At 42.3% G+C, this 17760-nt stretch overlaps 1 long non-coding RNA gene across 1 annotated transcript; it reads right to left on the bottom strand.

Moving 5' to 3' along the window:
* Positions 1-7038: 7038 nt before the first annotated feature.
* Positions 7039-16558, bottom strand: LOC147016510 (uncharacterized). Its single transcript, XR_015049672.1, has 3 exons — positions 15971-16558; positions 14801-14886; positions 7039-7494 (listed from the first exon to the last, which is right to left on the bottom strand). It is a non-coding gene; the product is annotated as an uncharacterized LOC147016510 (long non-coding RNA).
* Positions 16559-17760: the final 1202 nt, after the last annotated feature.

The raw sequence follows: 17760 nt of genomic DNA, 5'->3' as shown, positions 1-17760 counted from the left end.
ACAAATCCAATTTCTGCCACCCAAGGTTACACCACCATTTCGGAGTTTGTGGTATTAGTAGCGCAGAGATTTAGTTCCGAGTGAAACCAAGAGTGTAACACAATTAACCTCTTTTAAAGTCCATGAAATAATTTTAATTGAAAGATTAACTGAAACTTTTCCCCGTCATTGGGGATGCAGTGCGTGCGTGCGTGCGTGCGTGCGATTATCATAGAAAAAGAAAAAACACGGCTCCACCAATCTCCACCAAATTTTACATAGGTGCTGAAGTAACCCAGGGTCAGAACCGAGGAAAAAACCCGACCTCCTCCAATTCCATCCCCGTGAGGATGCGGAGCTGACTTACTACTTTTTGCCAGTCCGTCTGGGCCAGTCTTCACCAAATTTTGCATCGGTGCTGGAGTAACCAAGGGTCAGAATCGAGGTACAAACCCGACCTCCTCCAATCCCATCCCCGTGAGGATGCGGAGCTGACTCACAACTTTTTGCCAGTGCGGCTGGGTCAGTCTTCACCAAATTTTGCATCCATGCTGGGCTGCCAGAGGGAACGGGTATTATTAGTATAAATAAACAATGTCTCCCAAAAGAATATAGCCATATACAATCGTGCACTATTTTCTCCTGTAAAAAAATGTTTGTTTTTTTTTCAAATCACCAAAATTCCAAATTTGCTTCGATACCAAAATCATTTGATATTCCTCAAACCCAGATGTTTTTTGCATACATCTGCCGAATATGAAAGAACTGCATCCAGTCATTTTCAAATAGGGGCTTCAGAGGGACGAACGAACAGACGGACTGAAAGGACCCAAAATATAAGCCCCCGACACCTATTTGGGGGCTCAACAAGAAAGTCATCTTCAGAGCAATTATCAAAATGCTCACCTTTTAATTAATCAATTAATAAATTAATTTGTGGATATGGTTTTTGGCCAAGTTAATATAGCACAGTAAAAACTTTAGATTGCTGACTTCATGATTGATCAGACTCCAGCTACTCTTGTAAAAAAAAAAAAAATAAACCCAAAAAGCTTTCCCATGACTTCGGTCTGTGCTGAACACAGATGTTTCATGCAAATCCTAAAATACATAAAACATTTCGAGATATATTTTTTTTCCGCAGCAATTTTAAAGCCTGTTCACGAAACCCAAAACGGCAAAGTTCTTTACGCTCGCAGTGAAAGATAAATAAGAGTTTGAAGAAGTTTGTGCAATTTAAAAAACAGTCTCACGACTAATCAAGCGTTCTCCTGATCCTTTTTGGTGTTTTAGTTCTCGTGCACCGACAAGACTATCCTATACTCCCACCTGTTGGGGAAAAATAGAAACTGCAGGTGATGCTCCACCTGCACTGGGCGAGACAGGAACATGCAAAGTGCACTTACCCCTCCCTGCCGGTTTCATTGTGCAGCACGGTGTATCGTTTTGGGCCTCATCTCTTAATGGCCAATATAATCAATAATAAATTTTAAAAACCTCGTACCCGGATCTGGATGTTCACCAAATTCGAATCAATTCGTCCTTGTCGCACACCCAATCTATCCAAAAACTTTTGTCCGAATCCATCAACAACTTTTTGAGATATCCTGCTCACAGACAGATAGACAGACAGAGGTGAAAACACACTCTCCATCCCCCTTCAGTGGCAGAGGTAACAAAGGACACAAAGTACAAGCACAAATAAAACTAGAAAGGTGCTCGGTGGAGTGCATACCTCCACCACGTAATGACTTATCCACGAGAACATGTTGAGTCCGATACATTTTTGAAATATCATGTTATACAGCACGATATCATTTTTGGCCCCATCTCTCAATGGTGAAGAATCACTTTAAAAATTCTAGTCGTCGGCTCTGGATCCGGATCTTCACCAAAATCGAATCAAGTCTTCCTTGTAAAACACCCAATGTGTCTACCAAGTTTCATCATCTGTCCACAACTTTTTGAGATATCCTGTACACAAACAGCCAGACAAACGGACAGAAAGGGGTGGAAACATAACGTCCTTCAACTTCGGTGGAGGAGGTAATAAGGTGGTGTAAAAGATGCTGCGCAACTGCGTTGAGCTTCTGAAGAAAAAATTTTCTCCGACCTTTAAAATCTTCATTTTTTGTTTCAATGAAATTATATACTGTACTTGAACACTGAAGAACACAAATCGCCTTTTGGCACTTTTAAAATCCTTCCGCTTAGCAGTACTTTGACAAAATCTTACAGCATTTTACGTCATCACGATCAATCAAATTTTCCACTTGTAGACTATGCCCATGTTCTTGTTTACTTCTTATTTGTTCTGGTTTTATTTATATAGCAATGTTACAATAATTGCAATGATGTGATGAGATGTAAATATGACTTTGAGTCCACACAGACATAAACAATTTCGCGTTTTGCTTGACAAAGACGGGTAACAAGATGATGCCTTATGGTCATGTGGTCACGTATCTTCCAATCACAATAGTTTTCACTGACACTGAGTTTGCCAAACTCGAGTATTCTCGGGCAGCACTTCTCAAACTATCTGATGTGGTGGACTGGCAGGTTTTTTTTCCAATGAACCATATTTGTGCCATATTATTATTTGTTTATGATCCGAGAAAATATTGTTTGAACATCCGTAGTAATATTAATTTATACCAGAAAAATATAATGAATCTAATAAAAGTTGACTTTTTTTATATATATATATATTTTGTAAACGAGTTATACCCTTGATAATTCCCCTTGATAACCAACGTATATCGGCATGCAATAGGAGCTGTTGATGATCAGCTCTCATATCATCACATAATGTAGCGAATAGTCTCGAATTTAGAGCATTTGCCTTTACATGATTCACAATTTTTACAACCTCGCTGAGCACACTGTTTAGTTCTGTTGACATTTTTTTTGTTGCAAGACTTTCTCGGTGAAGGAAGCAGTGCGTTGACTTGCATTCAGGGGCAAGCGCCTTGATGTGGGTAACCACTCCTGAATGCCGTCCTATCATTGCGGCAGCACCTTCAGAACATACGCCTACGCAAAACTTCACATCCAACCCACATTTGTTAACGATGTAGTCGCTCACAGTCTTGAACACTTCAGAACTAGTTGTTTCTGTTGGTAGTGAAGCAGAGAAGAAAAACTCTTCCTTCAAATCACCCTCATGCAGTGTGACCACTCCTTGGCTTTTTTCACAAGAGCTTGGCTATTCGTTGTTCACCTTGGCGTTCTGGTTTTCTATAGGTTTTCTTGGCGTATAGGTTTTCGATTATCATCGCTTTTCCGAAACCTTGTGAATTCTTTGCTTTTTTTCATTGGCTCGCTTTGGCATTTATGAAAATGAGGAGTGGTCATGCTGCCCTCATGTTCAAAGCGCACATTACACCATCAGAATTGCCATATTAGCAACGTCTGTACATTCATGAAGCTGCAAAGAAAAGTACTTTGCGAATTTAATCTGTCCTATGAGTTGATCTTCCATATCCTGAGCCAGATCGTGAATTCGTCGAGCTATAGTGTCATTTGAAAGTGGCACCTGAGCCACTTTCCTTGCAGCCGCCTGATCCAGCATTTCCATGCAGACATCTTTAATACAGCCTATCACTAGCGTCTCACCGATTGTGTATGGCTTTTTAGCCTGAGCAACTCGAAGTGCTACTTTATAAGAAGCCCACAAAGCACAAGTATTTTTGTGTGACACTTCAAAGATCTGTTTCTGACGGCCTCTTAAATCAACATGCTTTCTTTCAAAGAACTCTTTCGACGTTGAACTCATTTCTTTATGTTTTGTATTTAAATGCCTCTTGAGGTTTGACGGCTTCATTGAGTCGTTAGCCAACACATCTCCACAAATAGCACACTGCGGTTTTGGCACTCCCCCATCATTCGTGGCTACAAAACCGAATTGAATGTATGAGGAGTCATATTTCCGAGTAAAGCTAGTACGAATTCTTTTTGCCGGCAATACTTCAGCTTCATTTACATCGCGTCATCTGATTCAGAATTACTTGTGTGGTCAGCAACCGGATTTCTCGGCTTGATAAACATGTCCGTTGGGCCTCGCTTCGCCATCTGTAAATTAGAGATAAAAAATAATTAATATAAATTTCATAACCCTGGAATGATGGACTGAAATAATGCTTATTTGTAATATTTGAGCTAATATTTGAACTGTATATAGTAGAATCAGTGCAAATAGAATATAAAAAATGAACAATACAATAAAATTCTAAACAAAAGATAATCAAACAACCTTGAGTGATAATAGCTTCAAAAATCAATATTTCCATTAAACCTATGTTATATTCCAACCTTTACCTGAGTCCCACAGTCAATGCGCAACAAATTATAATGAAATACCAAGAGTCCCGATTGGACAGGTCCTTCATGGGTCCGCCCCTTTCTGGGCGGGATCTCGGCCAAGCCGGGAAATCCAAACCACTCCACGCGTGTTTGATGAAGGTGAACGGTGGTAGAGCCAAGAAGAAATCGGAACGTTTGGGGAAGCCGAGGAACTGGAACTGCTGCAAGATTTTGCTTGGAAACACGAGGTTCCAGAGATGCAGGTGGACAGTGGATCGTGATGGGGGATGGAATATAAAGATTTATTACCCTAACTAAAAAAAACATCGCAACGCACCCCAGTGTCTTCCCACTAAACACAAGGAAGAGATCTGTCTACACTTGTACTTAACGGCATAACTGACTTTGCGACAACTGTATAGTATGTTTGTATGCTGACGGTTCCTAGAACCGTAACACATGAATAACTTAACTACCGTTGGTATTAGGAGTTTGTTTTAAGCAGTTTTTCTATAATATAAAGAAACAATACGAATATTTAAAAACTTTCATGACAACTGTACAATTATAATTACACCCATTTTGGCAAAACAAAAGAGCACCAACTAGCAACTCCGCTGAAATTCACATTATATTACCTTCACGTTCAGTTCTGGTAAAACTTCCAACGTTGAGACTTCTCTCTCTCGTACTTTGAATTTGTTGGCTTAAATATATTATTTTTCAAGATTTTATACATTTTCATTTTATACATTACATGTTATATTTTATGATAATGTGAAACTGGAAACTCGCCGCAGACCGGAAGTCAATGACTCGCGTACCGGCACCGGTCCGCGTACCACCACTTTGAGTAGCAGTGCTCTATACCATTTAAAATATTTGCTTATGCAGATGATATCTGTATTTTTGTAAGTCACAATGCTAACGCAACTGTAATGGCTCGAGCATTGGAGACATATTGTCAAACTTATTCTGGCAAAGTGAACTGGGGAAAGAGTAATGCTCTTTGGGCTGGGCCTGGAGCCTGCCTACCAAAAATCTTATCAAGAGGATTGAACTGACATCAAAATGGAATTAAACACCTTGGAGTTATTCTGGGAGATCATACCTTTGAGCTGCAGAACTGGGCAGGTATACTAAACCGGGTGACGCAAGAACGAACCCATTGGAAAGGACTCCTTTGTCAACTCTCCTATCGTGGAAGAATCGTTATAGTCAATAACCTGATTGCCTCCTTGCTATGGCATAAGATGATATGCTTACAACCTCTTCACTATGCTTCCACGAACCATAATCGACTTCTTCTGGAACGGGAAGCATTGGTTACAACCTGCCGTGATTTACCTGCCGCTTACTAAAGGTGTTGCATATTGTCTCACTGGAGCCTCTTGTTTGTTTGAGGTTTAAAATGTTTAAAAAAATCACATGAAATCATAAATTTTCATCCTATTGAATTGAAATTTTAACATAATTTGCATATTTGTCACTGAATGTGGTGAACCCATCAAAACCCAGAAGTGTATTGTTTTTGAGGTGAAAAGGTAATATGTCATATAACATTGCCAACTTTCATCTGATTAATAGGGTCATGAATAATCATCTGGAATTTGAACTGGGTTTGGATATTGGGTCTCGGTAGTATATCGTTTTTGAGGCCAAAAAGGTCAAATGTCAAGGTCACATACAATCATCAATTTTCATCTGATAAGACTTGAAATTAGAACATAATTTGCATATTATGTCATTGAATTGGTCAAACAATCAAAATCAAGAAGCCTATTGGTTTTGGGTCAAAAGGTCAAAGGTCAATGCCACAAAAATCGTAAGCTTTCATCTAATTTACTTGAAATTTGAAGAGTTTGCCTCTTGTGTCACTGAAGTCCATTGGTGCTTGAGGTCAAAAGGTCAAATAAAATCGTCAATTTTCATCCAATTGAATTGAAATTTGAACCACCTCTGCACATTGGTTCACTTATTTGTTTCACCAATAAAAAGCTAGAATCCTATTGTTTGTCAGGTGAAAGGGGCCAAATGTCAAGGTCACATAATATGTCAATATTCATCCAAATGACTTGAAATTTGAGCATAACTTGAATATTGGTCATTGAAGCTTATTTTTTTGAGGTCAGATGTCAAGGTCACATGCAATCGTTAATTTTCATCCAATTCATGAAATTTGAACATAATTTGCATGTTAAGTCAATGAAGACTGTTATTGAGGTCAAAAGGTCAGGGTCATGAATAATCATCAATTTCATCCTATTGAATTGAAATCTGAACAGGCTTTGCATATAGGATCAATGAACCCTGTTGTTATAGAGGTGAAAAGTTCAAGGTTAAATGGAATTATCAATCTCATCAGATAGACTTGAAATTTGAACATAATTTGTATATTCTCCCTGAATTGGTTCCACAATGAAAAGCTCGCAGCCTATTATTTTCAGGTCAAAAGGTCAAAGGTCATGGTCACAAAAATCATCAATTTCATCTGAATGACTTGAAATTTTAACAGAATTTGCATATTGTTATGTGTCCACTTCGAGGCACTGAAACAAGTGCACCAGTTACCCGAAGTATGTGACCGCAAAAAAGAAATAGACACCAATGTGTCCTTTGTGTTGTTTTACAGGTGAAACAAACACACAACAAGAAACAGAAGAATATTTTTTATGAGTAATATATTTATTCATTCCTACTGTCTTTCTAAAAATCAATAATACTGATTAAAAGCAACACTTAATGACTTTCTCAAGAATTTCTCAAAGTAATAAAGTACAAACATCACAGACAGCAATGCAGTTATGAGTTAACTCATGACTCAATGCGGCAACTTATCTCAGGCGCTCAGTTTGTAAAAAATAAACCCCAGCAACTTGTAAATGGGTGATAGGTCGGCGGTGATCACGTTCAAAAGGATCTTGTCCAGTGGGGGCTCACATGATGAATCCAACAGGCCAGCAAAAGTCCTTAGAGGGTGAAAGCCTTGTCACACCAGAACATGGTGAAAAACCTGAGTCCACAGGTCAAGCTGTCTCAGAGAGAGGTTGAAGACGGGCACTCCAAACTGTGAAGGAGAATGCGTGACTGGAAGAAGGTGATGAGAGTGGAGGAATGGGCATGCTGTCTTCTCAATAAGGCAAGTGAGGAGATGCCTGCTTTGAAGTCGTCTCCGAGACAACAGCAATGCAGTAGATTCGACGAGTAGACCTGCCAGTAGATTCAACAGGTAGAGCGACCAGTGTACAACAGGGTGAAGTTGGTTCTTTGTAATCAGGGAATGGCATCACTAAAGCACACTAGGTTTAGCACACAGTAGACTCCCGATTCCAACTTTACTGTTTGAGTCAGTTTTAAAATGAATTTCACCGCATTCAATTTAGTACAGCCTCCTTTCCTTATCCTTCTACATTTTCCTCTCCCCTGCCTTACGGAAACTGCCGGTGAATTTTATATCTTTCAGAAACTGCCAAAAAGCCTTTCACCTTCATTCTGTCATCATTGGCAAGGCAACAGCAGCCATCTCGTGTCTCTTACCTCGTTTTGTGATAACTTCTGAGGTGCCGTCAGTTTGTATTCTCTCATGGTGGTGTTCTTGTTGAGGCAAATTCAACCTTGGCAAGGTTTATTGTGACCAAACTGGACTTTCAACAACCCAACTTTTTTTTTTATAGTGTCGAGGCTCGTATGAGAGCGAACTCACAAGGCACAGCAAGGGGAGCATGAAACAAGAGGGGCAGGAGAGGAGAGGACAAAACAGTGGGGAACAGAGAGATTAAGAGATCTGTGGAAGGGAGAGGGATGGGGCGGGGAACACGGGGTATACAAGACGGACATTACAGTACAAGGGCTTTCAGGAAGGAAAGCAGGGAATTTGAATGAGGTGGGTTTGGGGTGGATGAATGGGGGTAGAAAATATCGTAGTTTGGGATGGGGGAAGATAAGAGGTCGTGGTGAACAGCTGTTTTGAAGGCCTGAAGGGAAGAATGGGATTGAAGAGAGTGTAGGAGTTTATTTCAAAGGCGGGAGAAAAGAGGAATGAAAGAGTGAAGATGAGCAGTGATTCGTGATATTGGTAGTTTTACCAAAAGGGGGCAGACCTTGAGCGCCCTGCGGAAATATGGGGGGGGGGCAAGACCAGAGAGGAGACAGAAGAAAAAATAAAGACCACCGACCTGCCTGCAGTGAGAGAGTAAGAGGACCAAAGACTAAGCCTCATCGCGGGAGATACTAATGATCCAAAATGCCTTGGTTTCCGCAGTGTGAAGCAGAGAAAGGTGCAATGCAGGATTACCAGCCCAAATGGTAGAAGGGTATTCCATCAGGCTGTGAACGAAAGCTTTGTATGTCGTCAGGAGCTCAGGTGGGCCGAGGAAGGACTTTGCAAGACGGTGGATTCCCAGTTGGCAGCTGGCTTTGGAGGCCAAGTTGGGAATGTGGCTTTTCCCAGGAAAGATCATGGCAGATAGGTTGATCCAGAAGCTTGAAAAATAGGACTTCTTCCAGAGGATTGTTGAGAAAGTAGATGGTGGGGGGGGGGGGTTCTAAATGGTCCTTTCGGAGAGACATAGTGAGAGTGTGAGATTTGTAAGGATTGAAAGACATGTTCCATGTGTTGGACCAGTTTGTGATTTTATCCAGATCTACAGAGAGCGAAGAAGCTGTGGCTTCTCGGTCTGAGGGATGACAGATGGTACGACAGAGGGTGGAGTCATCAGCAAAGAGATAAAGAGGATTTTCCTGAGAGTCGGAGAGATCATTGATGAAAACCAGAAAAAGAACAGGGCCCAGAACGCTACCTTGAGGAACTCCAGCCTGGACAGGAAGAGGGGATGAAAGAACTCCATTTAGGGCCACATGTTGGCTGTGACAGGAGAGGAAGTCTGCGAGCCATGAGTGGAGATGGCCTTGGATACCATAGGAAGAGAGTTTGGTGAGCAGGGCAGGGTGCCAGACTGTGTCAAAAGCATGCGATATGTCCAGGGATACGGCTCGGATTTCCTGTCTGGCATTGAGGGCTTCCATCCATTGTTGGGAGAGCAGAAGCAGCATATCCAGGGTAGAGTGACCTGGTCTGAAACTAAATTGATGATCAGAAATCAAGCCATTGGAGAAGAGGAAGGATTTAATGTCTGAAGCGATGATGGATTCCATAACCTTGCTGATGATTGAGAGAAGGCTGATTGGTCTGTAGTTGCAGGGATCTGTTTTTGCACCTTTTTGTGCAGGGAAGTGATGCTTACTGATTTCCAAGCAGATGGCAGATGGCCTTGATTAAATGAGAGGGTGAATAGAACAGAGAGAGGGTGAGCAAGAGCAGAAGAGCAGGTTTTGAGGACACGTGGGCTGATGCCGTCTGGACCGGTTGCAGAATCTGAGTCGAGGTTTGACAGCAAGCTCTCCACCTTGTCAGGAGAAAAGAACACAGAGTCCCGGGACAGTTGGGTGTGACTGGGTAAGGTGGGTAGAGAAAGTGATGGGTTTTGGACACAATATTTAGCTGCAAACACCGAGTTTAGGTATTCAGCTTTTTCACGCGCGGTATCAGCAGTGATGCCATTTGAAGTAAGGGAGGGGATGGAGGGGGAACATACACCAGAAACAGATTTGATTAGACACCACCAGTATTTTGAGGAGGGAGAGAGGTTTGAGAGTTCAGACTTGAGATGAGAAAGATGTTGTTTTCTGGCTCTCCTGAGGGTAGATACACATTTGTTCCGAGCTTTATGGAAGGAACTGAGATTGCCCTCAGTTGGGTTTGCTTTCCATGAGGCAAAGGCAAGTTGTTTCAGGACAACTGCCTCAGGTGACAAGCTTCAGTGAACCAAGGTTGGGAGGAAGGGGAGAATAAATGAAGACGAGAGGGGATAAATCTGTGCATGAGGGAGAGCAAGTTTCTTTGAAAGAATTGCCAGGAAGAGTTGATGTTGGAGAAAGTAGAGATAGGAGACCAGTCTATAAGTTTGATGGCTGCTCGGAGACCCTGCCAGTCGGCTTGAGTGAAATGCCAGACTCGACGGCGGTGAGGTGGTTCTCTGATAACAGCCAGAGAGATGTCCACTTTGACAAGGATGTGGTCAGAAGAACCGATTGGAGCGAAGGAAGAGCAGCAGATATTGTCAGGGAAATTTGTAAAAATCAGATCCAGAAGAGATGGAGTAACATTGGTTGAGATCTGGGTGGGGAAGTTGACCGATTGAATTAGTCCAAATGAGTCGCAGAAAGCTTTTACTGAGGTGCCATGACAGGTGAGAGAGGTACCCACACCTAGCCAACTGGCATGATGACAATTGAAGTCGCCACATATGAGGAAGAGAGAGTTTGGATGAGAAGATAGAAGATGGTCCATGTTTTCAGATAGTGAGGTGTAGATGGAGTCATCACTGTTAGGTGGACGGTACAGTAAACATATAAACATGAGGTGGGAGTTGAGGGGAAGCCGTAGCCAGAGGTATTCCTGTGGGTGTGGGGGAGTGAGGGCAGTGCATGGAGAGTGAGGAATAGAGTCTTTGATGAAGAGAGCAACTCCTCCACCAGGGCGAGGCCCGGGTCTGTCAAACCGGAGGAGGGAGTAACCAGGGAGAGATACTTGGGAGTCAGACACGTCTTGGGGGAGGAAAGTTTCTGTTAGACAGATTATGTCTGGTTTGTCAGTGGCAACCTGTATGGAAAGATCTGAAAGGTTTGAGTGAAGGCCCCAGATATTTGATGTCCATACTTTTAATGAAGAGGTAGGGGAGGAGGCTTTGGGTGCAGGGGTTGTGGGGGGGGAGGGGGAGGGTAGTAGAAGGGACGAGGGGGAGGTAAGGAGTGTTGTTGAAAGAGTGTGGGGGATTGCAGAACAGCTAGGGGAGGGGGCCGAATGAGGAGGAGAGAAGGCTCTGTGGTGCTGGGGGAGAGGGGGACAAGAAAGGGGGAAGAAGGCAGTTGAGGATTTGAGGAGGTGGAGTGAAGAGATGGAGGTGAGAGGGCAGTGGAAGGAGGCAGCTTTGTGGATGAGAGGGTGGGGGCAACTTTGGGAAGGATGAGTGAGGGGGATGAATGGTGGGATAAAGGTGAGGGGGGAGTTTTTGGGAGAGGTGAGAGGGAGGCTTGGAGGGAGAAGAGTGGGATGGTTGCTTTGAGAGTGAGGGGTGAGGGGGGTGAGTTGGCACTGAAGTTGGAAAAAAAGAATAGTTGATGGAAAGCGAACATTCATAGCAAACTGGGGTTTTAAAAAGTTTTAGGTCAGTTATGCGATTAAACATGTTTCTTGATGGATTCAATAAAGGCGAATTCAGAGAATGGAGAGAATAAATGCTGTTACAGTTGGATTTTTTAGGCAAGGGATGAAGGAAAGGTCGAATTGAGAGCAGTCTGTTTAAATAATAGAAGAGTAGTGCATTCTGATACAGTAAAGAGTACCACACATGTGAAAGAGGAAGATGAAGCATATAAGAGATCGTTTTTGTTATTATTATTGTTAATGCTTGAGAGAGTTTTCAACAGATTATGTCATGGAAGTGTTGTAGAAAAAAATCGAGGAAGAAGAAGAGGAGGAAGAAGAAGAGGAGATGAAGAAGAAGAATCGGAGAAAGGTAGGGTTTTTTTAAGATAAGAAAATAAATAGAGTGATTAGTTGGGATGGGGGACGTTAAGAAAGTGGGAAAGATAGAAATTGAAGATAATGGGGGAAAAAAACAAATAAACACGATCGTACACCGAGGGGAACAAAGGGTAGGCCTCAGGCCTCAAGGATAGTCCTCAAGCACCCAGTAAGAACAAGTTCGATGAAATCTCACAAAATAGCACGATTTTTGAAACAAAACCGAACTGGGAACACACAGTAACATGTAGGTGAGAAAATAAACATTTAAAACGGGACAAATAACGACCGGAAACTTAACTTTGAGATCGTCAGCAGGGAGCCCCCAAGGAGACCTGTCGACGCTCCAAACCCAGAACTGGAAGTCCTATCTTGCAGTTCCTTCCACTTGTTAAGCATAGTAAACAATTAGACACAAACAATGTAGCATATGCAGCCCAGGGTATCTTGAGGCATGACTGACCAGCTTTTTTCTGGATTCTTGCAACTGATGTTCCTTCATTGCTGTTCCCTCTCTCATATCAAGAACAAATAGAAGGTCCGGGTCTCACTCATTGTTGGAATTAACCAGAGGGATCGCTCGACGGGCTACGTGGCCCATGCACCACCATCCCCAATTTTCAGAAACCTCTTCATGGTGACCTTCATCAACTGGGGCCGGCCCTGGTAGGGATCACTGCATTGATTCAAAGTAAGCCACAGGTTCCACTCTTGGTGTCCCTTCCATAAATTCCAGTAAGTTTCAGTTTTGCAACTACACTCTACCCAGAGTCACTCTCTGGTTTCTTGGTAGCTGCAGAATACATGTAGTGTTCACTTAAGTTGGAGCTAAGGTATATATACACACAGAATAGCATTCAGCTCAGGTAATGTATCGTGTGAAACACCTTGCACAGGCGAGGCCAAGTGGAGACTTGAGCACAAAGGGGCACCATGGAAGCATTTTGCATTGGAAAAGGACATTGATATGAATTATTTGTTCAGAGGACTGCAAGCCATAGAGGCGAAGTGAATTGTAGAGAACTTGTTGAGGACAGAGAATTTTGTGAGGGACCGACCAAGGGGCTGAAAGGCCAGGGAGATGGCGCCATCTGCAGACAACGGTGGCCAATAATGGGACCCACTACCCATGAAAGTCTCAGAAGTGGTTATCAGCCACGTCCACCCAAGCGCATGGCAATTTGAGATCACAGTTGGACTTCAAAGACATAAATGTCTCTCTGGTATGTTGCTGCCTGAGAAGGACAAGTTTGAGAGATCAGACAGCTCACCATCATTCCTTGTTGCCATTCTCCCACCCCGCTCCACACTTCACACTTCACCCTGTGCCATGCCAGCCTGCACTCAATAACCTGTAACAACACCAAGTCATGCCTACCTTAAGTCCTCACCTTCTCCCTTTGTATCTGAATCTGGTATTGTCGGTGCCATTAGTGCAGTTTTATTTCTTTTGTACGTAAGATCGTGTTTTCTCCCTCTTCGTCCATAATTCTGTCTGTTGACAACTTGGTTTGTTCCATTTATTTATTTATAGCATCCTATATATTCTTATTCCTGCATTGCATTTGTAATAAAAGCCTTTATTTCTAAGACATGTCTTCCCGCCTTCCTGCCTTAGCGCGTGACCAACCACCAAATTTGTTTTATTTATTGGGCGAGCATTTGAGGACCTTAAGAGTAATTCTGAATGCAGTGTCATGAATTCAACATTGTTTTGGTCATTTACGGCGGTCTTCAGAACTCCGGTGCATCGCGCCTCCATTAGCTGGACCTCTGGACATGACAATATTATTTTGATAGTCATGGTCTTCCACCACCTATCAAAATGATAAAATTCTTAAAGAAGGGTGTTTATCAGACATTTCAGATGCAATACTTCAATTTCAAATGTTGCTGACAATTATGTTTATAGGCATCATTTCTTCTCAACAATAATCATTTAAAATCTCATAAATATCAATTGACTTGTATTTGAAAGGATGAGTCTACTTTCGGCATGTCTCAAAAGCTGGGTATTGATTTGTGAAATGATTATGCAATAGCTCAGGTTGACCGAAAGAAACATCATATAACCCAAAATATTGACATGAAAAAATGTTTATAAATTAATTAATCATACAATTTCTATAAAAGCAAATGACTTGGTGAGGTTAAATGATTTGATGCAACATTTAACTTTAAATAAAACGGCAATGTATTCTAAAAAAATACAAAAGTTAGTTATGATACTGGTTATTCAAAATTCAACGTTTATCTTATAATTAGATTTTATTTAAAAAGGGCATATATTTTGAATGAGAATACAACCTTCGGGACATGATATGTATGACTTATAGTTTATATAAAATTAACAATTATACTCGAAGGCCTGGAACAATATAGGGCTTTCTCAATGACATATGAATGCTAATGAGGCCTTTTGCATGTGTGTGTGTGTGTGTGTGTGTGTGTGTGTGTGTGTGTGTGTGTGTGTGTGTGTGTGTGTGTGTGTGTGTGTGTGTGTGTGTGTGTGTGTGTGTGTGTGCGTGTGTGCGCGTGTGCGTGCGCGTGCGTTTTCAGTGACTCGCTTCTATGAACTGGGCATTTTTAACCCGCCATTGCTAGTGTGAAATCCAAGTCAAATAATCTTTTTAGCATAATTTTCAGCATTTAAACAAAAGAATGGCAATTTCCAAAAATCTGGACGTAAATCGGACTCATTAACATATATAAAATATGAGAAATATCAGTGCATGAGACGTTTGAAGATCCCACCATTTCCTATTAACACAAGTAAGTGATGGCAGTGGATAAAATAATAACACACACACGCACGCACACACTTCTCCTTTGAGTAACAAATGCAAAATGTAGTATAATTTATATCGTGCCTAAAGAACAAAACAAACAATTTAGAGGAAAAATTATTTTAAAGCTTCATTTTAAACTTACCTTTGGCATTCACTAGCCGCAGATATGCCCTTCCCATCACTGTTAAGAAACACCCAACCCAGATTCGGTGGCTCCTTCAGGGATGTCTGCTTCCATGTAAATGAAAATACCTCTGGCTCCCATGTAAATAACAGCTGGCACAAGCTTTGTGTATTTTCACATCGTGAACACAAGGTTTAACGAAGAGTTGGTAGCCATTACGTTACTAGTAATGATGCACAGCATTGTATTCTCAATTGCAGATGTCCATTAAATAAATCAACAAGCCTGCCTTGTTCACAGGAGGCACTCCCACAATGTTCAAAGTCCATTCACTGATAGAGATCCGTCAGGAGTTTGGGTAGAGCGTGCCCATCCACAATTTGGGCCTTGCACTGGCCCACATTGTTTGGAGTTTTTGGAGTACGAGCATCTGCAAGATCTTATCTTTTGGGTGAGCTGAGAAAGTTCTCAAACTCTTTCATTGTGCAGAGGCACACCACTTTATCTCAAGTACTACTCCAAGTGTTTTGTGAGCCATTTTATGTTACAATCCTTATCTCATTTTAGGGAACAATCCTTATCTCAATGCATGATATTCGTTAACATCCCCCAATCAACATTGCTGCTAAGGGATTCTGTGCATGAATGCCAAGCATTCTGGGGCGGGTTACATCATTTTGAAAGTCCCGTATTAATTCAGTCTCCTAAAGAAGAATATTTTTGCGTCAGACGATCTGTTAACACAGTCTGTCTGCGCCAGGGGTATCATACCCCCACAAATTCCAAAACAGTGATTCAGATACTGTGTTCAATACAACACTATTCCGCAAGGATCGCTCCAATCAGAGGCTGACCTCGGCGGCGCAATGTGCGGGAGGTAAAAGGCGGGAAAACGTCTCTTTTGTTAAAATGGGGTATATTAAAAGTAATGGATATGGGAGAAAGAGGTGACAGGATGCTAAAAACAGTATGGAACAAACCAAGCGGTTGACAGACACATATAGGGATGATGGGGCATGCAAAATTATGTACAGAGTGTTAAGGATTAGTGAATCCTATAGAATTGGAAATGTTAAGTATTGTAGGTTCTGTGTAAAAATGCAACTTGCATTACATAATTCTGAGAGATACTGTGTAAAAAGGCAACTTTAATTAAATAAATGTTATAGATATTGGGTGAAAGGATACGTTCGCAGACAACTGAATGCATCATTGGCATCTCAGCATCATGATGGATTATCAACAGAAGTTTGAGGATGACTTTTTGTTGAGGCTACAATGTTCGAGTACCATGAGCTACACTCCTACATTGGGGAGAGATGGACTGGATGAAAGACTTGTCATGGAAAATAATGCTTGGAACCAATGGCCAAGCTTTGTTCAATCTTCGAATTCAGACTGTCGGTCACCTTGTTTCAGGGTTCATCTTGCGTCGTTACAAAAAAAGGTGAAATGTGTTGAGCGTTCGGGAGAAGCGACATGGAGGAGGTCTTGACGTTGAACCTGAGATCCAGCTCCAGCATTGCACATAGTCTTTGGAGGGGCTGAGGGCAGTCAAGTTTGTTTTGTCAATTGAGCTGTGCACAACGGAGACGGGCTGTGACGGCTCGTAAGCCTTGTACCATTGAGGCGTGATCCAGAGTACCTTCGCAGGTGTTCGGGTCCTCTCCTGCCGGCAGACTAGTTGAGTTCACGAGGAGCCAATGCAACACTCAGGGTGTCATCCGTGTTGACATTCCATGCCGCCAACTTCTCTCGGCATCTCACGTCAAGCTCATCCCTGCTCTCCACTCCTCACAGTACAACGGCCAGGGCGCAGAAAGATTCCATACTGTGAGAGAATTCCCATGGAGCTTGCACATTCCATAAAAATGGCTGACTGTTCATCAATTGCACATCCGGAACCTGCACACTTGTTCCGATGGTGCAAGATACAGACTTTGATTCATGGCACGTATCCTATAAAGGGGTGTATTCACAACGTGAGTGCAAAGTGGCCTCTCCAAGAGTTGTGGAAGTATTTGAAACTGCATTGAAATATATGTGTGTAGCTTTGATTAAGTTTTAAAAAGCATTGAACGTGACTTGTATTCCTGTGTGGAATTTTACAGTTAATGAATGAATCATTGTGATTGAAATATTATTGAATGGAATTAGCGCTTGAACCGTAGACAGTGGGATGTAATAAATTGAATTTTAAATCTCCTTCTGTTTTATGTAGTGTGCTGGTTGTCATCTGGTTGTTAATTGACAGAGAAGTTTCAAGTGATCGTTTTAATTGTATGCCGTGTAACCCTGCGGGTACTTGCGGGACATTTGCTCCGAAGCACGGGGGCTGCGCATAACAAGAGGCGATAAATACCCAAAGCCTAACACAACTACGGCAAAAAATAAATACTGGGACTTGCAAAACAATCGGGAATGAGTGAGGGATTGAGCAAGGCACGAGCTGGTTGTGGGTTCAGTACGGCCCATGCAAGTGGATGTTGCACATGGCTGGTGCAGCACAGGGGGGAAGGATGGTGATGCTCTGCCACTGATGCTGTGCCCCTCTACCAGTACACTGGTTCTCATTTCACCAACATCAGAAGGTTGACAGGCTGAGAACCCCACCTGGTGTTAATTCAGCAGCCAACAGGGCTTGAACTCAAGATGCTAGGATCCTGAGCCAGCCACCCTAACCACTAGGCCAACACCAGGCTTTCCAAAACAAACTAACAAGCTCCATGTGGTCATGGCCCTCATAAGCTTTGGGACCACCTTCATGCACGGCGGGTCCCTATCATTGGCCACCCGTGACTCTGGGGGTGCCATCTTCCAGGCGATCCTGCCCCAAGAAGAAAAAAGTCTTACAACCCATCTCCAAGGCTCCACAGCCAACTTCGCTAACATGGCCTGCAGTGCACTGGCCAAACAGTACATGTTCTTTCCTCTTGGAGTGCAATGCGCTTTACATTTGCACCTTTGTGACCAAGTCC

Source organism: Eptatretus burgeri, chromosome 11 (genome assembly GCF_056783735.1).
Source record: "Eptatretus burgeri isolate ZD-2024b chromosome 11, Ebu_testis_v1, whole genome shotgun sequence".
Taxonomy (NCBI): Eukaryota; Metazoa; Chordata; class Myxini; order Myxiniformes; family Myxinidae; genus Eptatretus; species Eptatretus burgeri.
Note: the sequence above shows the minus strand (reverse complement) of the source record. Positions and strands in the feature narration are given on the sequence as shown.